The 14,239-nt window shown below is 46.3% G+C and overlaps 1 protein-coding gene across 1 annotated transcript in view; it reads left to right on the forward strand.

The window, feature by feature from the left end:
• ESPL1 (extra spindle pole bodies like 1, separase) overlaps window positions 1–14,239 on the forward strand; it is a 259,280-nt gene that overhangs the window by 70,481 nt on the left and 174,560 nt on the right. The gene's annotated exons all lie outside the window — the stretch shown is intronic.

Genomic DNA, 14,239 nt, shown 5'->3' on the forward strand with positions numbered 1-14,239 from the left:
TACTGACTTTGGCCAGCATTGTGTTAAGGCAGACATCAGTGACTTAATCTTCTAATCACGTATGTCAACATTCAGAAGCATATAACATAAGAGATGAGACAAAAGGTCAGTCAAACCAAGCATCCTGTCCGACAATGGCCAATCAAGTACTTTGCAAGATCCCAAAGAATAGGTCAATTCTTGCGTTCAACCAGGGATAAGCAGTGACTTTCCCAAGTCTACATAGTTAATGATTCTTCCAGGAACTTGTCTAAATCCTTCTTAAATCCAGCTATGCTCACTGCTTTCATCAGTTACAGCTAACTTTCAGATCGATCCAGTAAAGTGTGGCCGCGTTTACCCCGCTCCTAACTCGCGTTCTACTCACTTTCCGGCCGCGTTAGCCCTTCCTGCGATACACTATCCCCTTTAACTTACTCCTACCACGTCCTAAAATCCCCAGGCATCCCCTTCCGCACGCGGCATGTATATTGCATGCAAACGATCAAATTAGCTATTCCCTACCATCCAGTAATGCGCGCCCTGACTATCCCTTTTTTACCCTGCCGTTTTGCCGTGCATTTAACCTGCTAACTTACCACCTACCCCTGCGTTAAAGGCAGGGGTAAGGGTAGGCGGCAAACTTTCCCCCAGCTCCTGCCCTGGCCGCGTCCATGGGTGCTGGTCTCCGGGGCAGCCTCAGTCCTCTCCCCTCCTGAAGCAACAAAAGCAAAAAAAATCGAAAAAAGTTGCAAGAGAGGGGAGAGGACAGGCAGTCCTACGCTTGGGATGGCCAGTCCCTCACCCCTCCTCCCGAGGCAAGGCGTGAAAAGCAGCCTTGCTCCGGGAGGAGGGGAGAGAGGACTGGCAGTGTGAAGCGACCAAGCGACTTACTTTTTTTTGCAGCCCTCCGGAGGAGATGGCCATCAGCAGAAACGGATCGCGGCTCCCCTCCCCTGCCTCCCGGCGAAGATTGACGCCTGCATGGGGGAAAGCGGCCCCTGTGTGTGCAATTGGCCGCTCAAGACATGACGTCACATGCCGTGAAGCCAAACGTCGTGACGTCACGTCTTGAGCGGCCAATTGCACGCACAGGGGCCGCTTTCCCTCGTGCAGGCGTCCATCTTCGCCGGGAGCAGCGATCCATTTCTGCTGATGGCCGTCTCCTCCGGAGGGCTGCAAAAAAAGTAAGTCGCTTGGTCGCTTCACACTGCCAGTCCTCTCTCCCCTCCTCCCGGAGCAAGGCTGCTTTTCGCGCCTTGCCTCGGGAGGAGGGGAGAGGGACTGGCCATCCCGAGCATAGGATTGCCCGTCCTCTCCCCTCACTCTTGCTACTTTTTTTTTTCGCTTTACACTGCCAGTCCTGTCTCCCCTCCTCCCGGAGCAAGGCTGCTTTCGTGCCTTGCTTCGGGAGGAGGGGAGAGGGCTGACAATCGCTCGCTCCCGCCTCGAACTCGCTCCCACCAGTAAGTTAACTTTTTTTACACTTTTGTTTTTTACACTTGTTTTAATTTTCGCCTGCGCCTTGCTTCGGGAGGGGAGAACCATCCACTTCCTGGTACCTTAATACAGCGCCTATACAGTAAAATGGGTTGCGTGGGCCTAACCCTTCGCCTAACGCTTCGCAGACGCGGCTTGCATTTGCAAGCATTTTAAATAGAGTATCGAGCGGTATGTGAGCAGGACTGTGTGTGCGGGGAATGCCGCACTCTTTCTAACGCGGCCTTGCTGTATCGACCTGTTTGGGAGTTAGGTCAAAACTGCAGGATCTGCCCAGTTGTCTGAAATTGCTTTGGTCTCAGAAATAATTTTGGATCAAAACTAGATCTCTTCACTTGTGGTTTATAGGAGCTTATTTTGGAAGTGAAAGCTCAATTTACAATAGCTTTACATTTGTGATTTTAACATAGAAATAATTCCTGTTCATACCCTAGATCAGTCCAGATAAGTGGGTTTATGCAACCCTCCCAGCAGATGGAGGCACAGAATGAAAACTGAGGCATTACTACATAACTGAGTGCCACCTGCAGACCCTCAGTATTCTTCTGTCTCCAGCAGATGGTAGAGGTGCAAACTTGCAGTCTGGGGTTTAAAAAAAAAAAATAGATATAGGTTCCTTTGTGGGCCATCCCTTGGGTGGAGCAGTGCAAGCAGGAGGTTGGTGACACCTGAGCTTGCTCAGCCCTTCTCAGTCAGGGGAGGTGAAAGCCAGGGGTCCTGGTTCCCTCACTTCCAGAGTCTGTTCCCTCTGTATCCAAAAGCAGGGAAGAAGCCCTTTTTTGTGCTTTCCTTGTTTGCTGGTTCTTTCCTTTTCAGTGTCTGCCTTGAAAAACAAAAAAAATCTATCTCTCGGAACTTCTCAGGTACTGATCTGCCAAGCTGCCAGGAGGCAGGACTGGGTAAGTGAGGACAAACTCCCCACCCCCCCCCCCCCCGATCACCAGGCTGGGGCCTTGCGTATCCCCTACTGGTGGTGCATCAGATACTATTTTTAGGCCCGACCACGATTCAGGCTGATGCCTTCTTAGCGTGGGAAAAGTCGCCACTGTGGCAGGAGTTCAACTTGGTACAACCACGTTGTGTGCGGAGGGTGCCTCGGGAGGGGCTGGGACCTACCTTCATATCCCAATCTGTCAGGACAAGCATTTCCTACACTTTGTGGTAGTGGGATGCCATTATCGGTTATAGGTGTTGCCCTTAGGCCTGGCAACTGCCCCAGAACATTCTCCAAATGTATGGTTGTAGCAGTGGCACTGAGGAAAGAAGGGATCCTGGTGCACCCTTATTTAGATGACTGGCTGAACTGGGCAAAGTCATAGGAAGAGAGCAGTCAGGTATCTGCTTCAGGAATTCAGTTGGGTTGTGAACATGGACAAGTGCAGTTTCAAGCCCTCCCAGTCCTTAATGTGCTCAGGAGTCCGGTTTGACACCAAGCAGGATAAGGTCTTACTCCCTCGAAGATAAGGATACTGATGTGCCTAGTGTTTGGTTAACTAACACAATGTGCCCCAGGGTGTGGAGCTATCTCCAGGTCCTTGGTCTGATGGCGTCAACCCTGGAGGTAGTACCGTAGGCAGGGGCACACATGCGGCCACTCCAACATTCCCTGCTGTCACGTTGGAACCCACTGTCTCAAGACTACTCTTATTTGCCTCCACCTACTGATGGAAGTATATTCTTGGCTCCAGTGATGGCTACAGGAAGTGCATCTAAGCAAGGGTGTAAGCCTGTCCCCACCAAACTGGTTAGTCCTCATGACAGATGTGAGGGTGGGGAAGTCCACTGTAGGGGACGATGGACCAAGGAAGTGCGCTGGAACATAAACTGCCTGGAACTCTGAGCTGTCAGATTAGCGTGTCTGCAATTCAGCCATAGGTTCCAGGGACAGTCTGCATGATGTTGAACAGCACATCGACTGTAGCCCTCATCAACCACCAGGGAGGAACCAAAAGCCACAGCGTGTCTCTGGAGATAGACCCCTTTATGGAATTGGTGGAGTTAAATCTACAAGGGATCTCAGCCAACACATTATGGAAAAAACATCTGAGCAGACTTTCTCAGCAGGGAAAGTCTGGATTCAGGGGAATGGGTGTTGACCAGTCTTCAAGCTCCTAGTAGATCGCTGGGACCTCCCATCCATCTACCTATTGACCACAACTCAATGTGAAGGTCCCCCAATTCTTCAGTCACAAGAGATCAGCTCTCCTAAGGAATTGATGCCCTTGTCCAGACCTGGGCAGAGGACTTACTGTACACCTTCCTTCCATGGCCTCTGCTGGACAAGGTTATTTGTAAGATCTAACGCCACAGGATTAATCCTTCTGGTGGCCCTGGATTGGCCCAAATGCCTGTGGTATGCAGACATGGGAGGCTTCTGGTGGAGAGCCCCCTATGCCTCCCCTGCACAGGGACCTTCTCCAACAAGGTCCAATCCTTCATAAGGACCCAACTCTGTTTGCTTATGGTCTGGCCCTTGAGGGCTCGCCTGACAAAGCATGGATGTTCGGTGGCTGTAATCCCCACCTTGCTCCGTGCGTGGAAGTTCTCTACGTCCTTAGTGTACATGCGGATCTGGAGAATATTTGAGGCCTAGTGCGAGGAACGCGCAGGGTACCCCTTAGGACAGTCTCAACTACATGAAGGTCCAGGTGGCAGTGTGCTCCTGTTTCAGAGACTAGATGAACTGAGCCCACCTGTCAACACATCTTGACTTGGGCCTGTTTCCTAAAAGGAGTTAAACACCTCTGACCACCTTTAGTGGCTGGCCCCCCTATGGAACCTCAATCTAGTATTGTACTTCTTAGCAGGGCCTTCCTTTCGGCCGCTGCATGCTCTAAGCCTGTTTAATGTTGAAGACTGTATTCTTGGAGGCAGTATGCTCAGCTTGTCACATCTCAACTACAGGTGCAGTCATGTCCAGAGCTATTCCTCCAGTTGATTCTAGGAACGTTGCAGCTTTGCACGGTCTTCCTTCTTGCCAAAGATAGTCTTCGGTTTCACCTGAATCAGTCCTTTCCTTACCATCCCTAGAGAGATACACAGACTTGAAGATTACTGCCTCCTATACCACTTAAACGTCAGTAGGCTGTTAGTACGGTATCCAGAACTTACAGAACCAGTGCACAAGACGGGCCACTTGTTTGTTCTTCATGGTGGAAGGAAACTAGGTGAAGTAACTTTGTGAATTACCATAGCTTGCTGGATCAAGGAAGTGATCACAGGAGCTTATGAAGAGACAGGGAAGCCTTTACCCCTTCATGTTAAAGCTCTTTCCACTAGGGCCTAGGCAGTATCTTGGGCAGAAGCTAAGCTATCTCCCATTGACATCTACTGAGCAGTGACATGGTCTTTCTTGCATAACTTCTCCAGGTTCTATCGCCTGGACATCCAAGCCTGAGAAGATGCAGCCTTTGTGAGGGTGGTGCTAACCAGACCACAGGCAGCCGCCTGCCCTGCTTGGGAGTAGCTTTTGTACATCTCATCTATCACCCTATCCCTAGATCTGGGCATCTATAATATTGCTGAGATTCAGCACTTATGTTTGAGTACTGTTACGGTCACCAATTTTAATCAAGCTTTTAAACAAGCTCTTAAATTGTATTCAAGTTTTTCAATAGTAGTTCCACAATGGCTTTTGAAGAGAATACTGAATGGCTGAGGTCATTGCAGGGGTATATCTAGGGTGACTTCAGCTTTGAAACCTGACTCGGTCTCCATCTGCTAACAGGGAAGCACATAACCCATTAGTCCTGAGTCCATTTGTCTACACTAAAACAATTATCAAAGTAATTTCTCAACACTATCTACTGGTATACTTTTATCCACATTTTTTATTAACACCTTAAAAAAAGGCAGATTTGTTAGGCAATCTTGCCTTGGGTAAATCCATGCTGGCTGTGTTCCATTAAACAATGTCTTTCTATATGCACTGATTTTTTATTTTAGAATGGTTTCTTCTATTTTTCCTGGCACTGAAGTCAGGCTCACTGGCCTATAGTTTCCTTGATTGCCCCTGGAGCTCTTTTAAATATTGGGGTTACACTGGCAACCCTCCAGTCTTCAGGTAGAATAGATATTGATTGGTTACAAATTTTTAACTAATAGATCTGAAATTTCGTTTTTGAGTTCCTTCAGAGCCCTGGAGTGCATACTATCCAGTCCAGGTGATTTTTGCTACTCAGGTTAAGTGATTTGAGTCAGTTCATCTGACTCACCCTTGAAAACCATCTCTGGAACCAGTATCTCCCCAACATCTTCATTAGTAAACACAGAAGCAAAGAATTGTCTCCCTGCAATGGCCTCCTCTTCCCTAAGATGTTATCTAACAGTCCAGTAGACTCACAGGTTTCTTGCTTCAGATATATTTAAAAATCTGAGTTTGCCTCGAAGGCCAGCTTCATTTCAAATTCTTAGCTTGCCTTATCAATGTTACACTTAACTTGACAATGCTTATGCTTTTTTGTATTTTCTTCAGATGGATCCTTCCAGTTTTTGAAGGTTTTTTTGGGTAAAATAGCCTTTCACGCACCTTTTAACCATGCTGCTAATTGATTTGCCTTCCACCTTAATGTGTAGAATACATCTGGATTGCGCTTCTAAGATTTTTAAACAATATTTTTATATTGTACACTTAATCTTTGCAGCTTCACCTTTCAATTTTTCTAACTACTTTCCTCATTTTATCAATTTTGAAAATTAGAGCTGTAGATTTACCCATGCCTGCTTAATAGACTTGCATTCTGATATATTGCCTTCTGAATAGCCAGTATAAGAATAAGCAGCACAGTCCTATGTTAGGCACATGGAATGTTTCCAGCTATTAGGTCTGGTAAATCAGCACGAATGCAGTCCAGTTGCTTTCACATCTTTTGCAAGAGATTCATGACCTCCACATAGTCCATATAAAGCAGTTCATGAGTATTTATGGATGATCTCTGAGCATTGGCAGATAAGCTTTCAGTGAGTTTGTAGCCAGGACCTAATAAAGTGAAGCATCCAATAGAATTGACCATCCAGTGACAGACAAGAACTTGGCAAGCAGTAATAGGTGGGAGACTCCTAATCTTAGGCCAGTAAAATTTCACAGCCTTGATAAAGTCCTTCATGTAGAATGAGTGTGATCAGGTATGCCACAATGCATTGGTATGTGATTGGATTTTAGAAGCTGCTGCTGTTTAAACACATTCCCAGCATAGTTCATATAGCAAGGACATGTGCTGGTTAGAGACTCTGATCAGAATACACTACTTAAGTGGATACCAAGTCTATCCTAAAGCCATAGCTGTTTCATGTTTGAACAGCTGAAACTAGCCAATACAGACATTGTCCTATTTTAAATAGCAGTTCTTAGTCTCAATACATTTTTGCTGCATCCATCTTGTTACTCAAATTCCATTTTGTTTGGTAAAATTCACATAGGGGGTGCTGTTGTGCAGTCGATGAGAGCAGACGTGTAGCTGCTGTGCTCCATTCCCCCAGCAGCCCCTATCCCACCGAAACCAGTGCAAACACAGCAAATTTTGTATAAAATTACCCGGGACAGTGCCTTCTATCGCAGGTATCTCCAACCCGATGGCCACGAAGAGGAAAACTGCCGATTTACGGCAATTTTCTTATGGCAAGTTACCGCTAGACCTGGAACATGGCACCTCTGACGGAGGAAACATAGCAGGAGAGAGTGAGGCTGCCATGGCACCTCACGAAACTGGTCCAGACAAGACTGCAGCTTCGGAGGGAACCTCCCTGACACGCAAAGAGGTGAGGCAGTGGTTTATAGACTTAAGGGGAGATATGACGCAACATAAACAAGAGATAATGGATTTGGTTGCTGAAGTAAAGGAGGGCGTGGCGGCATTAGGGAACCGGGCAGATGAAATAGAAAATCGGGTCGACTTGCATGGAGAGGCCTTAATTTGCAATCTCAGGGACTTCAACACAGTGCTGACATGGCGCTCCAGGAGAAAATAGAGGACCTGGAAAACAGGAATAGAAGAAACAACCTTCGCATCAGGGGGGTGCCAGACACCCAGGAATTCTCTGATGCGGTAGCCCAACAAATCTGTCTTCATATCCTTTCCGAGGGATAAGGCAGCGCTAATGATCCCCAGCCCGCCAACCCGGAAATTCTATTGGATCGTGCACACAGGGCCCTTGGTCAGCGCCGAGATCAGCGACAGAGGGATCTTGTAATATGCTTTCACAGCTTCCAACTTAAGGAGAAAGTCTACGCTGCCACACGCTTGATGGAGATAAGCTGGAATAATCAACATATAACCATTTTTCAAGACTTGGCTCCAGTCACTTTGCAAAAGAGGTATGAGCTGCGAGAAGTTACATTGGCACTGCGGGAGAAGGATATCAAATACCGATGGACCTTCCCTTTTGGGTTACTGTTTCAAGTTCAGGGAGTGACTTACAAGATTAAAAATAAGGTGGAGGCGCTGGAGGCCTCTACTAAAGCGCAACTCCCTGCATCATTTCAAGCTCCCAAGATGGCATCCCCAATGGAGAAGCTGGATTCGGCTCCCAGATGGCAGTGGGCTGACAAGGGAGGGAAGAGACTCCAGAGGCAGTCTGACATACATTGCTCCCCACAGAAGGATCAAGGCTGATTTTTTTTTGACTGGAGTAGTTAAATACATGGTCGGCTGCATGATAGCAGCTACAGAAGCCTTCTGGAAAATGCAAGGACTTGACATTTTCTGAATATTTGGCTGGGTGCAGAGGATAACATGGTGTACCCTGCACTGGTTTCTTTTTGTTTTTGCTCAGTTTGTTATAGTTACAGGAAATTATTAGGTTCATCTGTTTTAGATTACATTCTGGGGGGGGGGGGGGGGCTGTGTTGGCAGCTGTTGGAAGTCGGATGTACATGGCCTCCACATCAATGTATCCCATGGAGGGTTGGAGGGATACTGTAGGACTGGTGGGGAACACACTGGGACACATTTGTTCTTGCGTGTCTACTGGGAACGGAGGGGACGCTTAGGGGAAATTCTTTACCAGGTTTGGTATGTTTCGAGGGTAGGGGAATTCTCATTTCATCTATAGGAGGGGCTACTTATTCCATATGAGAGATGGCTACTAAGATTTTATCACTCAACGTGAAGGGGCTGAACACCCCGAGGAAACGCTTGCTGCTCACTAGGGAGCTTCAGCGTCATAAGGCGGGAATAGCATTTATTCAAGAGACACATGTGAGGAAACATCACAAAAGGCTATTAGCTTTCCCTCATTTCCCCACCAGTTACTGGGCAGCTAGCTCTAAAGGTCAGAAATACACTGGGGTGGGCATATTATTCTCGCCTGTCTGTGTTCATGAGGAATTTAAAGTGCTGGACCCCAAGGGCAGATACTTTTACCCACCCTTATTTTTAAGAAAATATATCATTTCCCTCCTTAATGTTTACTTCCCAAATACAGACCAGGTGGCCTTTCTGAATCAAATTGACAACGTCTTATCACAGCACTTAGAAGGGGACTTAGTGTTAGGGGGTGATTTTAACGCCACTTTACACCCCTCCCTGGACAACAGCACAGGTACCAGTACAGCACTTAGCTTTAGGACTAAGTGGCGCAGCTTCCTGGACAAATTGTTAGACATATGGAGGCGGAGGTATCCACACTCTAGGTCCTACACCTTTTATTCTCACCCTCACGGCACATACCCCAGGATTGATTATTTGTTTCCACTCAAATTCAAAACAGGGTCCGGAAAACGGAGATAGACCATATCACCTGGTCTGACCACGCTCCCATCTGGATAGAGGTTGCACTACAGGGCACAGATTCAGGGTACAGGCTGTGGAGACTTAACGATGGCTTACTTAAGGATCGGGACTTTGTCACTAAGTTAGAGTTACATTTGAAACACTTCTTTCAGGAAAACCAGACAGAGGGTATGAACCCCTTAACGGTATGGGAATGCTCAGTCTGTAATGAGGGGACATTTTATTTCCCAAGCAGCATACTGCAATAAGGCTAGGGAAAATACTAGGCTCACTCTATTAGCTAAACTAGGGGCCTTGACCAGGCAGCATAGCACTACTTCCTCTAATTCTGTTTATCATCAGTTATTACAGGTTGAGCCAACTTCGGTCCCTGGATGATGTTATCAGTCATCATATGCTTTTGTTAAAACAGAAATTCTTTGAGGGAGGAAACAAAGCAGGGCACTATTTAGCGCATAAATTGCGGGCTGCACGGGCGATTATTGCTAAGATAGTCACCACAGAGGGTCTAGCCACTACAACCTCTGAGGGCATATGGAGCTCTTTCACTAACTTTTATGCCCACCTATATTCCACCGATGGCACAGTGACTGACGCTGCCATTGACGATTATTTGGGCTTGGTGGCTTTGCCTTCCCTGACTGATTCACAAAGGGCGTTCTTGGATAAGCCTATTGAGCCTAATGAGGTACTCACTGCCATTAAACATCTAAAGCCAGGAAAGGCACCAGGCCTCGACAGCTTCACAGGTATTTACTACCATAAATTTGCACAACTCCTGGTAGGCCCCATGACGGACTCGTTCAACTCTTTATTACAGGGGTCGACTCTTGGTAGAGATGCTAACACCACAGATATCACGGTGCTGCCAAAGCCGGGTCGGGACCCCACAAAATGTAGTTCATATCGGCCTGTCTCATTAATTAACATAGACCTCAAAATACTAGCTAGAGTTCCAGCCGCCCGGCTCAATGGAGTTCTGCCAAATCTAGTACATAATGATCAGGTGGGATTTGTCCCTGGACGGTTAGCGGCAGACAACTTCGGAGGATAGTTGACATCGATTTGGTGCATGCTGAGGGGGTGCCAGCCGTCCTATCTTTAGATGCTGAAAAAGCTTGACTTAGTTCACTGGCCCTTTCTATTTAAGACACTGAAAAACATGTCATTTGGTCCCTCCTTTGTGACTTGGTTGGAAAAGCTGTATACCCATCCTTTTGCCTGCGTTAAGGCTTATGGGAGTTATGGTACCCCGTTTGAGATTCAGAGGGGAACCAGACAAGGGTGTCCTTTGTCCCCTTTATTTGCCTTATTTCTTGAACCTTTTACCATGACCATTCGGAACTCCCAGGGCATTGTGGGCGTAAGGAAGGGGGCGCACCATTTTAAGATATCACTATTCGCCGACGATGTGATGCTCACTTTCACTGAACCGGAGTCCTCACTTTGGGGGGTTATGTCAGAACTAACAAGGTTTACCTCTGTTTCAGCTATGACAAATCGGAAATTCTCAATCTCACTTTGTCGACATCTGGGGTACAGTCGCTGGGGTGACAATTTCCATTTAAATGGGCTACCACCTCACTTACATATTGGAGTTAGGTTAGGATCAACAGTTAGCCAGTTATATAAGTTAAATTATGATCCTCTTGTACAAACCATCCACACAGATTTAAACAAATGGCAGCATCAGATGCATTAGTGGATGGGACTAGCCATAATTAAGATGAATATTCTGCCCAGGTTTTTATATTTCTTGACCACGATCCCCATTTATTTGCCTACTTCTATACTAAAGAAATGGCAGCAAATTCTATGCAGCTATATATGGCGTAAACGCCCTCCCAGGGTGGCCAGGATGACACACTGTATAGGACAAAACCTCAGGGGGAGTCAAGTTACCTAACTTGCTGTGGTATTATCTAGCGGCGCAGCTTCGGGCTTCAGTAGCTCTCCACCGCACAACTGATATACCACAATGGGTGCGACTGGAACAGGCACTCGTAGGGACATTCCCCATATCAGCCCTCCCATGGCAACCACAAATGACTTGGGGAACTATTGTACATACCCCATTCGCGCTCCGCACCACACTCAAGGTATGGTTTCAATGGAAGGCTAAATTGGTAGGGCCTGAGCGGTACTCTGACTCACCTTTATACCAATACTGTATACCCCATTCATGATAACTCTGCGACTGTGAAACTGTGGGTATCTGTGGGTATTACCAGATTGGTAAATGTGCAGCAACAGGGATCTCTGACTCTTGAACAATTGTCACCAATATTCAGTGAGTGGAGGGGACTTCTTGCACTACACCAAACTCTATCATTTTGTCAAACGAGGGATACGGGGGGGGGGGGGGGGGCACTCTGAAGCTGATAGGGACATTGTTCGAGACTTATTGTAAATATGCTTCTACAGTACGAGGTGTCATCTCTAAGATATACGGCCTTTTTAATGGTCTCCTGAAAGCCTCCACGTCATCGCGCGCTCTGGGAAATGGATTTTCAATGCCAATTAGGTGACCAAGACTGGGATTCTATTTACTCATTAGCCCATAAATGCTCTCTCGGCTGGCTTACAAGAAAATTGTGTTAAACTAATTTACCGGTGGCATTACATACCAGAGCGGCTCCACAAGTATCAACCAACGTTATCTAACCTATGTTGGCGGGGCTGTGGCCACATTGGTACCTATTAACATATATGGTGGGACTGCCCCAAAGTGGCACAAGTTTGGCAGGAGGTGTTGAGATGGCTCTCAACGGTTGTTTTAGCCCCAGTGAGGGCTGAACCATGGCATGTCCTTTTAGGTCTTCCTCTGAGTACAATAAAGATACACAAAGGTTTTTGTTACAAGTTTTTATTGCAGCACGTACTGAAATAGCATTACACTGGAAAGGAGTTAGCGCTCCTAGTTTAGCTAAGATTCAATACCGATTGCACACATATTACCAACTTAGCAGACTCACTGCGGTACTTAGAGACCAGCTGGGAGCTTTTGAAAGAATGTGGGGATATTATACTAAGTGGCTTGACCTTCATAAATGATTGTTGCTGCAGCTGTTGTACATACTTTAGAGTATTTTAGTTCAACATGAACTGGTTATGTCCTTCTGATTGCTTGTATACCAATACTTCCTTGTACATGAGTTTCCTCCAAACAGGGCGGCTGTGGGAGTATTACTCTGCTCATATTTCCATTGTATCGTTTTTTCTGTTTTCTCTTTTCGTTTTGTTCTTTTCCCATCACCCTCTTAGCTGCTTTTGCTAATGTAACTTACCCTATGGTCATGTGGTCCCAGATGTGTGTGGGGAGTGGGAAGGCTGGGGTGGGGGTGTGTACAAATGATAACATTGGTCAATCATGGTTATGTACTGTTTTACCTTGATGTATGCAGTTAATACCAAGGCATATTTATTGTTATGGCTTATGCTACAGGTTTTATGTGCTTCTGTTTTGTGCTATCATTTTGATTTGATTGACATTAAAATTCTTTAAATATAAAAAAAAAAAAAATTCACATACAAACCTTGTAGTTTTAATTCCCCCCCCCCTTTCCAATTAGCTAGACTTTAGCTGAGTAAAATGGCAGGACTGGGGTATATCCAGTGCACAGTTTACTTTGAGCCATGTAACATTAAACACTGATCAGTTATGCATAAATTTAGGCCTGCTTTCTGGATAATTTAATCCAGTTAGCACTTATCTCGATAAGTGCTACCAGATATCTTGTGCTCTTAATGTCTATATTCAATCATGCTCTTTTAAAAAAAAAAAAAAAAAAAAAATTCATCACAATCTTTTAGTGACAAGATTAAATTGTCCAAAGGCTTACACTATAAACTTGAGGAAACAAGTTAAACTTCCTAGTGTAGCCAGAATGACTCAGGACTAATGGGTTATGTTCCCCTGCCAGCAGATGGAGACAGTTGAGTTTCAAAGCTGTCACCCTAGGAACATCCCTTCAGTATTTCTCAGACTCCAGCAGTTAGTGAATGTGCTTTCCTTATGGGGATCATTGTACTGTTTGGAAGAAAAAAATTCTATTTTTAAACTGAGAAGATTGAGCCCGGCTCTCCTGCAGTGATACCTAAAAGTTGAGAATTCCTGTAGTACTTTCCAAGATCCCTCAGAGATGTTCCTTGGTATGGTTCCCGGTGTGGACATAGCTGCTTAAGCAGCTGAAATGTAGCAGGTGCAGGAAGCAGAGTGCAGTGGTGATGGCCAAAGTCCTCACCCTACCGGCAGCCAGAGACACTCTGTACTCAGCCACAAGCTCTGAGCCCAGGTAAACTTAAAAAAATAAAATAAAATTTACCTCCCAATTCAGACGTTTTAGAGGGGTTTCGATAAAACCTCTCGTCTCCTTGCTCGGCGCTCCATATTGATGTCTTTCCAAGTCCTGTTAAGGGGAAGTGGGCTTCTGAGCAGGTTGGCCTCCCAGTGGGCTGGGTCCTGTTTTAAGCTTGGTCGGCACACTGCGTGATAGGCCGTGGCAGTGCAGTCTTGCACGTGCCTTTGTGCGTGCTGTATTGCCCACCATAGTGTCAATACACAGTGCGTGTCTGTTCTGTACACGAGCTATATGCATACCACACATGCATATGCACTCATTAGGTGCAGAATCCCAGAAAAGTTGGGCGCATGGGCTGTGCATGCACCTCTTGCAAGCCCACATAGGCACCCAAAATTTGTGCGCATAAAATTTTAAGCGCGAGCAGACTGAACACTGTTACCATTACTAATGGCTCTGGGAGCAAAGAAACAGTGCCTTTCTTTGTGATGCTTGTCATGTCTAGGCTTCGCAGTCTGACCTGGATTCTTGCTTATTCAGCACTCTGAGGAAGCCCAGGGAGAGTTGGCCTCCCCAGACTTTGCTAAGCCCGGCTCCTCCCTTTCAGATACTCAAGTCAGCCCCAGACTTGAGTATCCCCAGGACTAGGTAATCCATAGGAGAGGGAAATTTGGCAGCATCTAACCCAGTACCTCCTAGGCTAGGCATGGATTTGGCTGCCTTCTCTTG

This window comes from Rhinatrema bivittatum, chromosome 3, assembly GCF_901001135.1.
Source record: "Rhinatrema bivittatum chromosome 3, aRhiBiv1.1, whole genome shotgun sequence".
NCBI lineage: Eukaryota > Metazoa > Chordata > Amphibia > Gymnophiona > Rhinatrematidae > Rhinatrema > Rhinatrema bivittatum.